The 18,096-nt window shown below is 34.2% G+C and overlaps 2 pseudogenes; both read right to left on the bottom strand.

The window, feature by feature from the left end:
* Nucleotides 1–959: 959 nt before the first annotated feature.
* On the bottom strand, nucleotides 960–2,527 carry LOC149577892 (GDSL esterase/lipase At5g03810-like; annotated as a pseudogene).
* A 1,281-nt stretch (nucleotides 2,528–3,808) lies between these two features.
* On the bottom strand, nucleotides 3,809–13,716 carry LOC149577891 (UDP-glycosyltransferase 92A1-like; annotated as a pseudogene).
* Nucleotides 13,717–18,096: the final 4,380 nt, after the last annotated feature.

The raw sequence follows: 18,096 nt of genomic DNA, 5'->3' as shown, positions 1-18,096 counted from the left end.
CATTTCTATTATTATATAATTGTTGTATTTGAATTGAGGGAGCTCTGCCAAGATTCAATGTGAGCTCTTTTGTAGGGAATAAAAGACTTTACGACTATCCTTTGCCGATGCTGAAAAACTGAGGGCTTTTTGTTCTTGCTATTGTAGGGATCGGGCTTGGAAGCGGTTTTCTTAGCCTGGTTGTGATTTTTACAATCATTTGCATTTCAATAGATTTTAACAATTCTGTCATTTTTTTGTTTGTTTTTTATTGGTTATAGAGGAATGTATTCTTCATTTATTTTTAGATCATGTTCTTACAAACCCAATTTTTTAGGAGAACCCGCAATTGTTTTAAAAATACAGAGCTCACATTTATCTCAACATTCTGTTTGAGTTCTTCATAGGCGAATTGTAGAACCTGCATGGGAAATGTTTCATCGCACTTAGTTCGCTGATGGATAAAAGCACTCCAGTTGAGATGAAGACATCAATATTTGATTTGAGGGAGCTCTCCCTACCATCGATTAAAAAAAGTAATTTAATGATCATGTTCATTTTTTTTTGGTTATTGCAAAGAAAGTGGGGGCTTTTGTTGTTGCACAATTGTCTTGAATTGTTATGCTCATACTATTCATTAGTTATGTCTAATAATAGTATAATTAAATACTTCACCAGTAAATAATTTGGTGACCTATAGTAAAAAAATCATCTTTATAAGTTCCATCTACAAATTTGTGAGCTGCGTATGCAATTAAACATGAATTGAAGACATAGAATCAATAAACTTTTCAATCCTGATCGATGAGGAATCTTGTACTTGATTAGACAGTTTCACAAACATTTCTAGCAAGCATCTGAAAACAAAGAATCAATAGATGTGGAAATTTTTCAGACAGAATCCGCCAGCTTTGTGGGAGTGTTTGAATGAATAAATATTGTACGAAATGAATTATAACCATAGTAGATAATAGCAGATGTCATAACAATTGCTGGAGAGCTTTGGGAAGCTGTGTTTTTGCGATAAGATAGTTCATTTTGTCTGATGGATGGAAACTGTCCCAAAATACATACTTTGAAGCGTCTGCACATGTGCCAATACTCAATTTATTACACAAGATCGACGCTTCCAGAGGCCCTTCTAAAAACCCTGTAGCATTTCAACAACAATAGAGAATATATATTAATGCTCACTAATTATTTTAAGAAGATTCTTATCATATTTCATGATCCATATTTCTTTACAACTCTCTTTCATTCGATAGATTATGGAATGATGGATTTATTGATATAAACAATTGAACATTATTTTATATCTATCTATTTACACGAACGATCAGAGTTGAACACGACAAGATATGTAGTTAGAACAAAAGAAGTCCTAAGTAAAGATGACGTTCACATATCTCACCATACTTCGCTGGGAATCTTGCAGCGTCATAGAGCTCGGAGAAAATGTCTAAATAGGCAATCTTTATGCCATCTGTTCCGTTAAACATCTGCAATAGTTTCAGCATTTTCGAATTAAAAATCATCGCCTCTTCGTTAAGTTTTTCAACACAAGTCTCCTTTCCGAGACCGTACAGTGTTATTTGCGACGGCAAGCAGCCAAACGGAGGAAGAGATGCCACCGCCACTCTATGTACGCCCAACTTTCAAAGCTCCTGCATTTCAACACATGACAATAAATACATGATAACTTCATAACGACATTGGAGTACAATTCTACAGTTTAGAAAACATGACAGAAGTCTCTGTTTGAAGAAATTGCCTCTAAGAAACTCGACAAAAGATTGAGCAGATGTTCTCTGTACTGCCTGCGATTATATTCAATCTGAAGAATTACGTTCACGTAGTAGTTGTTAAGATAGTCATTGCTCTCGATTCTTATCAGATAAATAGCGCCTGATAGAATTCTCGAGGCGTTTGCAGCGCCCACTACGCCAGCTAAATCCTCTCTGTATTGTCTGTAGAGCTTTAACTGATCTTCTAGACTTAAGACACTCTACAGATGGACTAAGTTTAATTAGTTTCTAAGTAATATGATTTCTCATAGTAATGAAACACATGAATTACTGACATAAAGTTTGGCAGTGCCATGGTATAAACCAGATCCTCCAGAAGCAAATGAAACTCCTCTAACAATGTTAACTCCTTTAGCATCCGGGTCCAAATAAGCGACCGTTGTAGAGCCCAGTCCAAGCATGGATGCTATGAAGGAAAACACAAAATTAAGGCGAAGAAAATATAATTGAAATTACTTTTAAGTCATTGAATTACAAGAAGAGGAAAATCCCAATATGAATCAGATAGCCATACCGACGTAATCTATCGCTATGAATCCATTGGAAAATTGACCAGTTGGCTTTTTCCTAGGGAAATCTCATCCGTAGGGAGGATGGTTTCTCTTTGCTAATGTGAGGAGATAATTGTTATTTCCTGCATCAACTATAGAATCTCCGAATGATATTAAAGCAGGGATTACCGCAGAATATACAGATGTGCCTGCAATCAATACGAGAATTGCCGCTATCAATAAATTATCCATCTCTTTCCAGCGATATACGGTCTAACGTCTGATATATAAGTAAGTGACATGAAGTTCGTTTTTTCGAAAAATAATAAACACATAAATGGCAGTGATTTCTCCTCAATATTTACATTGCAATGCTCGTTTATTGCCTTGCAAAGTACGGTAACTGTCGTACACTCTCAGAAAACTTTATAAACTCAGTTAATTCGTCTTTTACTGGACTTCTACACAATGCCTTTGTCCATATTCTTACCAAGAAAAAATTGATGTCTATTTAGGTCGGTAGGAAGTGGGATGATTCTCTAACCTAAGCCTTGACTTTAAAGCCAGGTTAGTTTTTAACTGCAAAAGGAATTATACAACATATGTTATCATTTATTTCCCGTGGAGGTTGAGTTACTTCTTTGTTTGACCTCTAAAGGAGGGTGATGACGTACAATTGTTACTTTGATGTATAGGAATAATTAATTTTCAACCTTTTTTTAATCTAAATATATAGATTTTTCTATAAATTGTAATTCTGCTACTTCGTTATTGGCTGTTGGAAAAAAGAGTAAGGAATAAATTTAAATTTGTTAACAAAAAAATAGTTAAAAATAAAAGTTGTTATTACTCCTTGGTACTTGAAGTTTTATACATCCAACGAACATAAGCACAACAATGGTCACACAATTCTACCGACAACTATCTTTTTTTAATTTAATGCACTCCTTAATCATATGATCCCAATCTACAATGTCACTGCAAGGGTTTCCACAATACGACATTCAACGGGAAGTTTTGTGGGCTACAACCCTTTTTATTATTCCCTGGATCTGAGATCTTGTCAACACAAGTAGAATCACTAGAAATTTAAGAGTAGCATATAAATGTCAAAGAGGAGAAATATTTTTACATTCGGTACTAGAAAATTCTTGCAAGAAACTCGAGTTTTCCCAATGAAACTCTCACTCTATGCCAAGTAATCTAACTCATAAAATATAGAATAATATCAAATTTCTAAGGACTCGAATAGTAGATTAGATACAAACTTCAAAGTCCTTATCCAAATGCAAGTCTTGTAACTATCCTCAGAGTTACACATAACTAAATCCCTTAAGATGTCTATTCCTCTTGACATGGATATAGATTTGCTTGTACTCGATAGAGAAAACCCTTATGCGCATCCACTAATGGTACAATTGTTTTTTCACTACCTGTGTTATGGTTTTCTCCATTATCAAGTCCCCCATTTTTTATTAATGAGTGATTTCTAATTATCATCCATTAGAAACCTAACCATTTTATTATTATTCATTATATTTTTGCAATTGTATAAGTAGGTAGAAGCAAGAAGTTGGGTCTCAATTCTACGGAAGTCCACAGATTGAGATCATGATCTTTCAGAAATGGGCACCCATTTTTCAAAGAACAGGCACCCGTATTAGGCTTGGGTGCCCAATCTAAAATTCAAAAAATGGGCACCCATTTTTTTAAAAATTTGGTGCCCATTTTTTATTTTCAAAAAGTAGGTACATTTTTAAAAAAATAAAATAAAATTAATTTTTTAAAAATGGGCATCCATTTAAAAAAAATAAAAAATGGGTACATGTTTTTCGAAAATTAGGTGCCCGTTTTTTAAATATTCAATTTTTTTACCAATTTAACTTTTTTCAAAACGGACACCTAGTTTTTGAATTTCAAATAATGGGTGCCTGTTTCTTACAACATGGGACGAGATTTTTTTTCTCGTGCCTCAGATTTTGGTTCGGTATAGGCTTGGTGAGACCAAGCCTATGACTTGACCTCTCAAGTTTTGGCTAAGGCATTGAACTGACAAATTCACGCTTTGCCATAACTTTTAGAGGGTCTTCCCGATCAAATTCTTTTTACAACACAAAAACTTATTAGAGTTCTCACTTTCCTGATTTCATAAATATAAATTTTATAGTGTTCTAATTTTATTTACTATTTTTGCATTATTTTTTAATCAAAGATTATACCTAAATGTAAACTAGCGAGGTTCACTAAAACTTTAATAACTTTTTTATTTTATGTCTACCTACATGCAAATTTTTTTTTTTGAAAGAAGTGAAATTTTGATCAAATTATGGTGTCCATATACAAGAGGTTTTAAAATTTACATTTATAGACAATTAAAAATTAATAACAAAAAAATTATTCAATTAAAAACTAAGGAAAATTATTATCATCAACCTTTGGTGTGTTAGGTAACTTCCATTGAAAGGATTTACAAAAAAAATATTTATTTGTGTCAAATTATATTGTATGTACGCAAGTGTGGTATGGTCCTGAAATAGGCATTTTGAAAAAGTGGTTTTTAAAGATCCATACCAAAAAAAACTACCATATGGGTATATAAATAGGCTACATATTCAAAAAGTAGATTCCAAGCAATATAATTTTTATTTCTAATTTTTTTTAATATTCAATGTTTAAATGTCTCAAGTTTTGACATCAATTCACGAGAAATTTTAAAATAGGAAAAACACTTCCACTTTTTGTCCAAAAGTGAGACCCAACTTCTTGCACTTACCCAAGTTTTGGGTTATAATTTTTCTTCTATACTCTTTTTTAAGATATTTGGTCAAGATTCTTTTTCATCTAAATTAGAGTTCCTTTGAGACAACCTTGTCTCACAAATTATAGTCATGTCTTGTTTTGTAAACCTAGAAAATAATCACACCAATAATTTTGGTGAAATCATAAAAACTATTGCAAATTAGCATGAGTTAGAAAGAGATTGAGAAATTTATGCAGAAAGTTGTTTGAAATCTAGATTGGTTGATTCATTGTGAATATGCTTTCAATTAGACCAACTCAAAAAGAATATCTATTTTTGATTTTTCTTTGTTTTATATATATATATATATATATATATATATATATATATATATATATATATATATTATATGTTGTTAAGTGTTTTAGTTAGGCATCTATAATTGTTCACAAATTTAATTTAATTTTCAATCGTTTTGTTTCTATTTTTATAGATTTTTATGTATTTTTTTAAATAAAATTTTGAAATGGTCCAAATATATGTGTACCCATAACTGAAATGTCCACATTGGAAAATGCATCCCAAGATTCAAAAAAATTGATATTTTACACAAGTCGTCTAATAATTGAAAGATCATTGGATTAAATTAATTTGTGGAAGTGGCATTGCATTATAGATTGGAATCCCTAGTATTTTTATTTTTCTTTAGTTTTTACTATAAGCATGATAAGTCATGGAAGGCCTCATTTTAACAATAAAAAAACTAAAAAAAATTCTTTTAAAAAATGTATTTTTAGTGTCGACCAAAGCGTTTCCCATGCCTACAAGTGCAAAGAAAGAAGTCGAGGTGAAAATCCTTTGGGATTTGTATGCATTTTCTAAAGATGGGAATCAAAGGTCATAAGTGGAAAAAGATGTTTGCTATTGATTTGGAGGATTTATTTGTTGTAGGGGAGCTCTTCTATGGCATCTCGATTCTATTGACTTTAACTAATGTTTAAATAAAAATTTATATTTGAAGTAATGTTTTAAGGTTCATTTCTTAGATCACAAGGAGTTACAAGAAAAAATTATATTATATTATTGACAATACGATATAAAATATTTACCACTTATCACTAATTTGAAATAAAACATGATAAACATTCAAATTAAGAATAATTCTTAATTATTATGAGACTTTAAATAAATCAACATTTAAGATCATACTTTCTTACCCATATTATATCATACAAAGAACATCCATCTAACACAATTCTTCTGTCTACGGTCTTCTTTCCCTATAATTTGTGATTGTTTATTATTAATAATTGATATATACATCTAATATCTATCAATAACCCTCTACAAAAGAACTAGTACTACACCTACCTTTCTCCTAATAAGCTATTGGAGGTTAAAATAATTTGAGGTTCTTCTACAAATTGGTTAGATAGGAAAAAAAACAATGTTCAAATAAGTGTAGAAATTTTGAGCTTATATATCTATCTATCTATCTATCTATCTATCTATCTATCTATATAAAATTTTAGAACATGACAGTATAATACAATACAAAACTATTTCATATGTATCACAATAAAGGAGGTAGTAAAGATAATTGAAAAAATGATCTAGATATCTAACTAGAAGTATATTAATTTAGTACAAAGACTAGATAAATAATATAGGCTTAAGCTACTAGTAGTGTTTATTATTTAATAAATACATATTATACTTTTAATAAATTTGAATAGAATTCATATAAATTGTCAAAATTTAGGATTTCATCTTTTTATGCCTTGGATTATTTTAGTGCAAGGATTTCATTCATATGTAATTAAATAAGAAAGAGTTATGTTACACATTATTTTGTATTTGTCCCTTAAAAATCTATAGTAGTCTTCAAGTAAAGAATTATAGTTTTGGGGGGTAGGAAAATAAGAAGAGACTTGATTTAAAATTTGAATCATTAACCTAGAGAAATTAATCTACATTTTCAAGAAGGATAGAGGATCAACAAGAGAGGAGTATTTTCTTACTTTGCCATTGAGAAATTTAACAAGAAAAGAAACTCCAATTGAGAGGTTTCATCCACTATGTTTATATTAAACTATCTCATTTCAAATGACAAAAAGTCTTGGAAGGAGGAATGCAAGAAGGGATGTTGGTTCTTTATGTGTGAACCTTGGGCTCTATTTGAAATACCCAATTTTTTTTCGATTCTACAAACTATAAAGGGATTTTACAAACAAAACTCAACATGAATGACAAGATTAAAATATGTCTTTAGTTTACTCATGGAATGTAAGGCCTAAAGTCTATTTTTCCATCCATACTCTAACTTCCCCTTTCTTGAGGTATTTTTCTCACATCCCAATTAGATCCTAGGCTCCAAACATAGCCTAGAGTATTATTTTACAAATATCATTTTTTTTCTTTTTACTTTCCCTTTTACAAACAAACACTTGAACATTCAACACTCTTTCTTAGTGGGCCCTACATTCCAACATGAACTTCGAACCTTATGTTTTAGTTCCTTGATCCCAATCTCATCATCTATTCAATCTATCTACATATTTGATCATAAGTCCTATAACATGCTTGGAATTAAATACCTTAGACAATAATATCCTATTCCCTTTTAGAGTTTTACCCCTACCAATTATCTAATTCTCATCATTTTTGATAAAGTTTGTTCCAAGAGGGACATGGCACATAAAACTTGAGGTTTTAGTTCAAATTTTTGATCCACCCCTCAACCTTATAACTTAAATTTGATCTTAGATTTCCAAGTGGACATTCTCTCTTATGGCTTAGAACGTACTATTATGGTTTTCAATTATTGAATATTTCAAATATAGTCCTAAGCTTAGCCTATGTATTTCAAAGTTCCTTATTCAACTATGAAAAAATTAAACTATCAAATTTAATTTTAAATATTAAATATTTTAAACCCGCGTTATTGAAAAATTAAATATTTTAAACTATCAAATGCATTTTACCTATTTAAAGCCAAAATCCTCAAGACACACCCAACATCACAATTTTTGAGTTCCTTTTGAAATGTGACCATTGCAAAAAAACTAGTATTAAACTACATATTTTAAGCATACATTTGATCATAATTTGATATATATCAATGGTATATTTTCTTCCACCTAGCATGGACGAGCCTTTGTCGATTCCATTGCTGCTCTTCTGGCAGCATCTCTCATGGCCGCTGCTCTTTCTCTCAGTCGCCCGCCTCTCTCTTCCGACATCAACATCTTCACTGTCCTCTCCACCTTCTCCTTACCCAATTCTCCCTCACTTCCTCTGCACATCTCCACACACACGCCGACCTCCTCTAGAAGCTTCGAATTGAAGTATTGCTCGGCTGCGATGGGCCATCCAATCATGGGAACTCCCTGGCTCAGACTCTCCAATGTCGAATTCCACCCACAGTGACTCAAAAATCCTCCCGTCGAAGGATGGGACAAAATCACACGCTGGGGCGCCCATTTCTTAATAACCAGTCCCTGATTCTTGGCCCCCATTCGCTCTTCGAATCCATCCAGAAGAAACTCTGAGGAAAACTTTGCAGTCAATGGCACCCTGTACCCTCATGCCTGTACCCTCATGCCTTTTGAGGCTTACATATACTTAAAATAACTCCCTTAACCGATCCAAAGTAGTTGGATCCTCTAACAAAGCAACTAATCCTTATTTGACCATTACTTTTCAAATATTTAAATTTTAAAACTTATTTAAATAACTTTCTAGACTTTAGGACTTCAAAGTTTTTCCATGACTTTGTCAGGGTGCCCTGCACCATACTCCCAAGGATCAAATCAATCCAAGTCCCTTGGATTGGGAGTTTCTTCCATTTCCTCCAATCTCTGTCCACTTCTTTTTGAGGACCTACAACAAAAGAGTATCCCATGTTCATGTGTTCCATGCCCTTGAAATCAAACATTATGTGCTCATGCCAAGCATTAAATTTGTTAGTCTTCATGTTTATATTCCCATAGATGTGTGCAAAAGCAGAACTTGCATGGTGAACACTATCAAACTCCGACAATCCTGTCACAATAGTGTTAGAAACAAAAATAAACAAGGTTTTCTTATGCACCAAAACATATGTTTGGCAAATTGCTCCCTCTATTAGATTCACTACTTCATCCTCCTCCTCACGCACTCCTTGTGAGATTTTTTTCCTTGTAGAGAAATATGATTCCAAGGTCTCTCCATGACCATCCTCATGCCCCTATCCTCGGCACTCTTCCACTACACCACCCTTCATTTTCCATTCTTCAACTATGGCATCCAACTCATCCCAAAAATCTGTCTTTTTATCAAGTCCTTATAGACTTGCTACTCCACCATCTTCAACACAATGTTTTACCTCACAATCATCCTCTAGAACCTTTATCTCAGTAGGTTCCCTTAGCAACTTCCTCTTCTCAGTCAGCCTCTTAATGGGCCAAACAATCTTTCTTGTCATCTTCATGTGCCAACTTGTGGCATTCTTCACCATCTCTGTTTCCAAGAGTCTAAACTCTTCATCCCTTAAGGTCCCTGTCATCCTTGAGACCTTCTTCAATTCATCTTCCCTATGCCATCCTTCTTGGTACTCAAACATGTCATCTATGGCTTGTTTAATAGCCCTATCTTCTCTATTTTTAACAGCAGCATATAAGGGACACATGACTATCCCAACTTGGATATCTCCACCCATACATTCACTCATTACCCTGGCATCTTCTACAATCTTCACCTCTATCCCTATCTTTTCATCTTTTTGAGCCTCTCCTATTTGTGGCTCACCTATCACCATTTTCACTGTCCTATCATCTTCATACCCTGATTGCTCTTGGTTCACCTTCATAGGCTTCTCTGCTTGCTTTCTTGGCTCTTCACATGAACCTTGCTCATCCACTACTCTCTCCTCCAGGATCTTTATTGGATCTACAACTCCTTGTGCCTTATCATAGGCCTGATGTACCAAATCAATTGCTATCTTGTTGTCCACCTTGTCTTCTTCTTGTTCCCTTTGTCCTAGGAACCCCACTCTTTCAAACAAAAAATTTGTTGGCATCCTCCATGATGCTGCTTCTTCTTCCAAAGATCTCAGTATAACTTGACTTCCACCATGCTTGAAGGTGTGACTATTCAATGCCCCATCATATAATGTATGCTTCTCTGCTTTCCATGACCTCCCAAGGATCAAATGGCATCCTACCAATGGAATAACATCACATAAAACAGAATCCTCATAGGTTCCAATGCTGAAAGGAACATATACTTTCCTTCTAACCTCAACTTGGTGTCTATCATGCAATCCTTGTACCATGTAAGGTCTTCTATGCACTAGTTGTTGTAGGTTCAACTTCTCAACCATCTCAATTGAAACAAAATTGAAAAATGAGCCATTGGAAATGACCATTTTGCAAACCTTACCCATACATCTGCATTGTGTTCTGAATTGTGAGTATCCATGAGTCTCAAAATCTGTAGTCATGATGGCTTCAACTTATTTTACCCTTCAATCCGACTTCCTCTACAAACTAAGATCCATCCAACTTTGAATCACCACCTTGGAATACTCTTAAAGGATAATTCAACTTCAAGGTTCAACAAGGGATTCTAAGTCTTCAAAACCTTAGTTTGCCTTCTGCTCTTCTCCCAAAGAATCTTCTGTGCTCTGATACCAATCTGATGCAGAGGCTAGTGGAATGTTATGATTCCTTCATAGTTTAATAACTTCTTTCCTTCTTTGTTTGATAGAAACTTTCCCCTTCTCCAATTACTAATCACTCTTGGACCCACTCCGCTCTATAGACCTATCAAAGGTCAACTCCGAACACTTTAGACTCCACTAGACTCCACATACTAATGTCTATACTGTTGGAAATCTTCCTCTCATGCAACAATGCATATTTGATCATATGTATTGTGACTGTCCTCAGAATACTATTGCTTCAACTTCTTCCAAAGACCTATCCACTAGGGTCAATATCAATGGACCCACTATTCCTTATCACAAATTAGGATTCTCTAAAAATCCCCGTACAACATCTAATCCTTTCACAAAACTCCCTTAACACATTCATGAGAAAATTCATCACAAACTGCCATGTCATTGCCCCTTAGATAGACCCGACAATAGTCATTCATAACTTTTGAACCAGACTTTATTTGCTCAATCAAACCGTTGATATTTGGTACAATTTGTCTCTCTCCAACATATCCAAAATTTGGCAAGATCCAACAGTTAACTTTGGAGAAATGACCCCTGTACTAAACTGCAATTTACTGAGACAAGTATTCCTTTCTCCTGTGACTGTCCAGTCACTTCTCTACCCTCCAACATGACCAACCTCTCTTATTCTCCTGCAAATGGGGTTCATTCCTTCATAATCAATGTTAGGAAATTATATTACAAGTGTGGATCCATCCCCAAGAAACAATATGTACAAAAGGGGATGGATCTCATGAATCCATGACTGGCACTAAAACAAAAATTAGAGATTTCTACAGAACAGTCAATCTTAATGATTGAATTATTATTAAAAATCACTTGGAACTAGATCTAATGGAATTTAAAAAAATCATTACACATCTATCTCCAAATCAATAGGTCAATACAGCATCAAAAGACTTCAAATTTGTAAGAAAGCAACTATTATTAATTCCAATATGGACACAGCTTGTACAATCTAAAATTCCAACTTCACCACTATACCTTCATGTCTTTTGAGACTTACATATACTTAAAATAACTCCCTTAACCGATCCAAAGTAGTTGGATCCTCTAACAAAACAACTAATCCTTATTTGACCATTACTTTTTAAATATTTAAATTTTAAAACTTATTTAAATAACTTTCTAGACTTTAGGACTTAATGTTTTTCCATGACTTTGTCAGGGTGCCCTGCACCAGGCCGGACTACCCAGATGAAGGGCTGCCCGCTTGATTCCAAACCAAGTGCCAACTCTTTCATATTCGACGCAGAGATCGTGTTCTGCGAGCCGAAGGAAACGTAGATCACACTACGAACTTTCTGAGAATTGAGCCACCGCAAGCAGGAAACCGCATCGGTGGTTGCATCCTTACCTTGCAATAACTCATCAGACATAACATGGGATTGAGTGGAAGAGAGAAACTCTTGAGGAAGGAGAGGGCCAACCGCCCAGACAGGCCTGCCGGTGGATATTCTGAGATGTTCCAAATATCCGTTCTCGAGCTGTTGGAAGGAGTTGCATATAAATCCCCAGCTGCGCATATTGCGGGGTAACTGGCGAGCCTGAAACAAGCTCCAGGGATCCGTTCCTGTCGCCATTTTTATATTAGTGGGAAGCTGAGATCGGTGCAGCGAAACGTGAGGCAGATCTGGGAGGGCGAACTCTTCCGAGTGGGTCTTTGTGTGGGGCAGATGATTCCACATAGAGTAGTAAAGCAAGGTGCCATAGACGCCGCAGGTGAGGAAGAAGATTCTGGGTATCCCTAACGTGTCGGCGACGTCTTGGGTCCAGCCGAGGAACATGTCGCTGATGATGCAGAGAGGGGCGCAGCCATCTTCTTCCGAGATCTTACGGATCAGATCTTCGAAATGGGGCTGCAAATGCTCTGCGGCTTCCATGAAAGTGACGAACTGCGAATAAGGCAGCGAATCTCGTCCATCTTATTTTTCCCATTTGTCTCTTTTTCTACTCTTATTAGTTCCATAAATATATGCTAAAAAAAAATCTTTATTTGACTTTAAATATGTCTTCAGCGTATCCATTGCACCCTAAGATGCGATTGTTAGTTTTGTTTTGTTTAAAATAATATCTTAATAACTAGGTAAGAACCTACAATACAATGGTAAATTGTGAGCTTTTTATTACGGAGGTCAAGGAATTGAATCTACATGAACTTAATAATTAATAACAATTAATCGCAATACATAATGATAATTAATCTTAACTTCAACCACTTACCAATTAAAAAAATGAATCCCTTTATAACTTAGATATTTTTATTTTAATAAATTTAATAAATTGATATAAGTATTGTTTTCTTCTACTTTTATCCATCAACATACACTTTACAAATATTTTAAAAATCAAAAAATTAATATTTTATAGTATTATTAGCTGATAGGCTTTTCCTATGAGGTTGCTTGCAACTAGAATTTGATTCATGCTGAAAAATCATTATCGGTAAATGGTTTCAGACTATACAATCTTAATTATGTTGAATGATTAAAAGTATATTTCTTTTTTACCACAATCTATCATCATGGAATGATTTGAATAAAGATTTAGTTTACTAAATCTTTCATCATTTATGTTAAAACTGTTATCATGTTCAATTCGAATTCTAATGCCCCTAGAATGATTTGAACTAAATCTTTCCTATCATTTACGATCCATTTTTTACGTCTGCCGATAGACTTTCCCTTTAGAGTTAGCTCCAGCCAGAAATCGACTCACATCGAAAAACTCTCGACTGAAATGATTTCAGATTAATATATTTTTGTCTAATCTCGGGGATTTGATCAAATATTAAAAAGTGTATTATATTTTACAACTCCTCAGATAAAGAGTTGGTGATTAATGACAGGGAGGGCTCCAGGTGAAAAGCTGGGAAATTGATTGAGAGGAACATGCCAATAAAGTGACAGAGAGCGACATGAAATACCAACGCATCCGATGATCTACAGAAGAGATATCTTGCGCGTTGCAGATCGTCATAATCAATTCATTTCGTCAATAAGATAGTTTTTCACCACAGTTCAAATTGCATATTTAGAGTTTCATAGGCGCTTGGGTTGGATATTAATTGAGACCATGACTTGCGTTTAGATGAGAATTAAAGGCCGCACGCTGGAGTATTTGGCCATGAATCGCTCTATATTGTGGATTCTCCTCTCTCACAAATCAAAAAGTGCACATTTGCTGGTATATTGTGGATTCTCCTTTCAAATATTTTTATTTTTCTTGACATGCCAACTCCACGTTCAAGCACTCTTCAGAGCTTCAATGAAGTTTTCTCAATTGGTGTGGGTTTTTTGGTATGTTGCATCTGTGCCCACTGCCCACCATGAACATCGCACATTTTTACAGATTTTGAATTGGACTCTCCAAACTTATTCATCACAGTGGGTGATTTGTGTCCTGTGTATACACAACACCATTGGAAGACCAGTTCCTCTGTGAAGACTATACGTGCGCTCATTTTATCTCTTGAAATAGTTCCTCTGTGAAGACTATAATGTGCTAGAAATTTTCTCACCCTGTGGGCAGGTAAGTTTATGGTAATTTTCTTGTTCTTTGTACATTTCTGAAAATTGAGGTCAAATTGAGAATTAAACTCTGTATTTTTTGACCATTATGATTCATGTCATTAAAACTATGTATGCCAAAATGTGATTGTTACTATTAATCCCATGGAATAGCTTACTAGTTGTTTATTATTACTATATCGGTAATGGAATTTAGTGCTCTTCCTATAGAAAGAGAATTTTATCCAGACTAAAAATGTTCATTACTTGCCTCATTCTTGATTTATAACTCCCAATTTCATGTTCATTTTCTTATTTGGAATGTGTATGAACTGATGTAGTATTTTAGTGCTTCTTTGAATGAATTCTATCAGGCGGAAAATGAAGATAAATTTTTATTTTCTATCCCTGGTGATAAAATTTAACACACTGACTTTATTTTCAACTTGTTAGCAGATAGGTTTCCCCTTTGGAATTTGTCACGTCTCACCCTAGAACCTTTTTTTTTCTTGCTTATGTGGCTATGTCGAGTTGGTCAAAATTAAGACTTAATTAAAAGTTAAATGAAAGTTAATGTTTTAAATTTCTAATTGAAATGAATTATGATGATGGATACGTATGAAATATTACATTCAATGATGATGTTATTTGATGTAATCATGATGTGATGTTCATAGTTCTGATTCAGTTAATGTTATTCTTAAAAGATGATGCAAACAAGTTGTTAATAATGATCGATACTGACTCCTTGTTATGGTTGTGAGTGTTTGAGTGGATGCAAGATTGTTACGACGAAAGTGTGGTCGAGGTAGAGAAGGTTAGCCTCCTAGAAGGGGATGTGTCGGATGACCATGCGACCACACACTTCACTTAGGATTTATATGATGTTAGAATATTGTTACTATGCATTACTATGTTAATTTTTAGATATTAGAATGAATGTGGAAATAACATTTTATTTAAATAAGAGATTTTGAAATAGGTAAATATAAATCTAATGACAAAAAAGTTTGATCTAATGTTAATTGAACATATTGTGGATAGCATTAAGACTCTTTTTAGGAGCATTCTTTACTACCATTTTTTATAACAAAAGTGACTATATATGCTTTCTTGTGAAACCAATTGTTAAAATAAAAATGTTGAGATGTTCTCATAAAAAGACATTTTGTTAAAAAAAAAAAAGAGAGGATATATTTTACCTTTTTCGCATGAGTGCTAAAGGGGCAGTTAGGTCAGTTACCATCGAATGGTGAATGGAATGTGTTAATATAGGTTTCTTTTGCGAAAAGAGAGGGGGCAGCACGAAGCAAAAATGCAAGGGACGAAGAAGGAGGTTGAAAGTGGCAGATTGGAGGCCACGGATTCAGGGCAATAGTCAAGAACCAAACTGTAAGAGCAACGTTTCAGACAAGCATAAAACTGTTTAGGTTCTTCCTTACGTCTTTCCTTGCCTACGACATACAATTGCAGGTGTATTCATACGAAATGAACTGCTTTATGTTTGAAAATACATAAATATAAACTTTGTTTTTGCATTCTTGATGATCTTCTAAAAAAATGCAATCTTTAGTGTCATATTTTACTGATTAAAAAGAAAGGAGGTATTAAAAATCTCTTAAATTGTACCAGTAAATTAAAAAATAAATTGGGGTTTTAGAGCAACCATTTGAGTCATAACATGGCAGCGAATATGAGAAAAGAACCAAAATACCTTAAAAATTTATACTGCTTCTTGTTCTTTTTCTGTGTGTTTTTCTTTTATACATTAGATCAGACCAATGGTATGATGGCGCCACCCAGACTGAACTAGAAACCTTCAATGTGTTAGATTGATGTGATAACCAACTACACTATGTGATACATTTAGATCAAATCTTTCCTTAATTATGGAAGTTTTTGTTAAGAATGGATTGACCCCTGATGTTTGTTGTACCTTCCAAAAACATTATACTGGAACTGGAATGTTAGGAGTAGACGCATTTTACATTTTGCTATGAGTACATTGTTATTGACTAGAAAATGTTAGTACCCCTCTAAACGTTACTTAATAGGATAAACCAGAGGTATTAATCCATAAATCAAGAAGTCATGATGTCAGCAACTCTGTAGGGTCTCCTCAATATCCACATAGCTAGGTTATGTTTTATTTTAATATGCTGAACTTCCTTTTATTCGGTTGCATTACTAAGGTACAACACAAATTGAAAGCTAGAGGATTAATCTTACAACAGTGAATGCGTGTTTGAAACTTGTTTTTTTTTCTCAGATCATTACCACATTTAGGGTAAGTGATAAAGTTGGAATCTTTATAACCTTTGAACATTACTCCCACCATTACAGTTTAGACTATCCTTGGTCTATGAGTAACTGTAATTTTATGTAAAACATCAACCAACTTACTAATAGCATGAGCCTACTAATTCCTAATTCCTTAAACAATGCACTTGGAAATGTTGTTTTCAACTCTTACATATTGAATAGATGAATAATCAGTATAACGTAGTATTTTGAATGAATCAGTACTTTTAAATTGACTAAACCATGTAACCACAAAAGTCTGAAGTGTATAGAGTTTTCTAGTAGTATTGTGAATGGCTAATATTGAGCGATAATTTTGAATTTATATGTAAACTTGATGGTAGCATTAACAAGTATATCCCCTCATGTCGGGTGTAATGTAGTGATTTATGGGACAAATAGGTGGATATCTTCATGTTTAGTTTCCCTATCTGCTAGTATTGTAGAATGGTTGCATTCTATTTTTGTTTCTTCTAAAGGTAAATCTGGGTTGAAAGTGCTTGGCCAAGCCATTTTATTCTTCCAAATATTGCATATGTGACACATGGTTATTCCTATTTGGTATTCTTTTACTACATATGTGTAGATATGTAGTTATTTATTTCCCAGCTACATTCCGTGTTTAGACTACTAGGCACATGGATGCAATGTAGAAATGTTACACGGTCGCACCAGATACATCTAATCCATCTTGTTCCGAGAAGCTAGGCTTATCGTGCCAGGGTCAAGGAACTCTTCGTGTCAGGAAGAGTCCCGAGGGAGTACTTCACTCCGTGGTTGGCGAGGTTAAAGCACCTGGGCCACACTTTCGTCTCGGGAAGCAAGTGGGAGACGTCCTACAGCTTTTGGAGACTGGAACCACTGGAGAACTCATTGGAAAGTCATCTCAGTTTGATTGCCTAGCTCATCATTTGAGATGTACTTATTATCAACATTGTAACTCATTTATGTTCAGCTGTTAAGTTGATGCTCATTTTAAAGAGAAACTTGTAACTATGTATGTAGATCAGCAAGTTGTAATTACTTGTATCTGTTTAAATGTTGTAAGCTGGATCAGCAGAACTATATTGATATATGACTTGATATGAATAAATGTAACAAAATTTATGATGATCAAATTAATGATTATTATTATCTTTGTAACGAATAGTTTGACCTTTTACCTTTTTCATGTTATTAATTTCTTTTTCGCACTTTTTGGTTGAAGATGATGATGTGGCATATTTAGTCTAAACTGTTTCTTTACATATGGTATCAGAGAATGGTTTAAATCTAAGCCCTTTAGGCTACTATGCTAATTGTGCCTATGTTTTGACAGGTGTTTTGAGATATTACCATGGCCACAAGATCTAAACGAAAAGTTGGGTCGAGCAGTAGTGCACGGGTTGAAGAACCTAACGAGAGGTTGGATCAAATTATGGCACTATTAAACCAACAGGGGGCTTTGTTACAACAACAAAGTCAGTGGATGGACAACCTAGAGCAAGGGGCTCGAGGTAGACAAGCCGAAGAAGAGGCCAGGAAGCATGAGGAGGATCAACACTCTGAA

The sequence above is a fragment of the Cupressus sempervirens genome, chromosome 1 (genome assembly GCF_028749045.1).
Source record: "Cupressus sempervirens isolate cs-2001-9-10 chromosome 1, ASM2874904v1, whole genome shotgun sequence".
NCBI classification, from domain to species: Eukaryota; Viridiplantae; Streptophyta; class Pinopsida; order Cupressales; family Cupressaceae; genus Cupressus; species Cupressus sempervirens.
The sequence above is the reverse complement of the archived record's forward strand: the minus strand, read 5'-3'. Positions and strand labels throughout refer to the sequence as shown.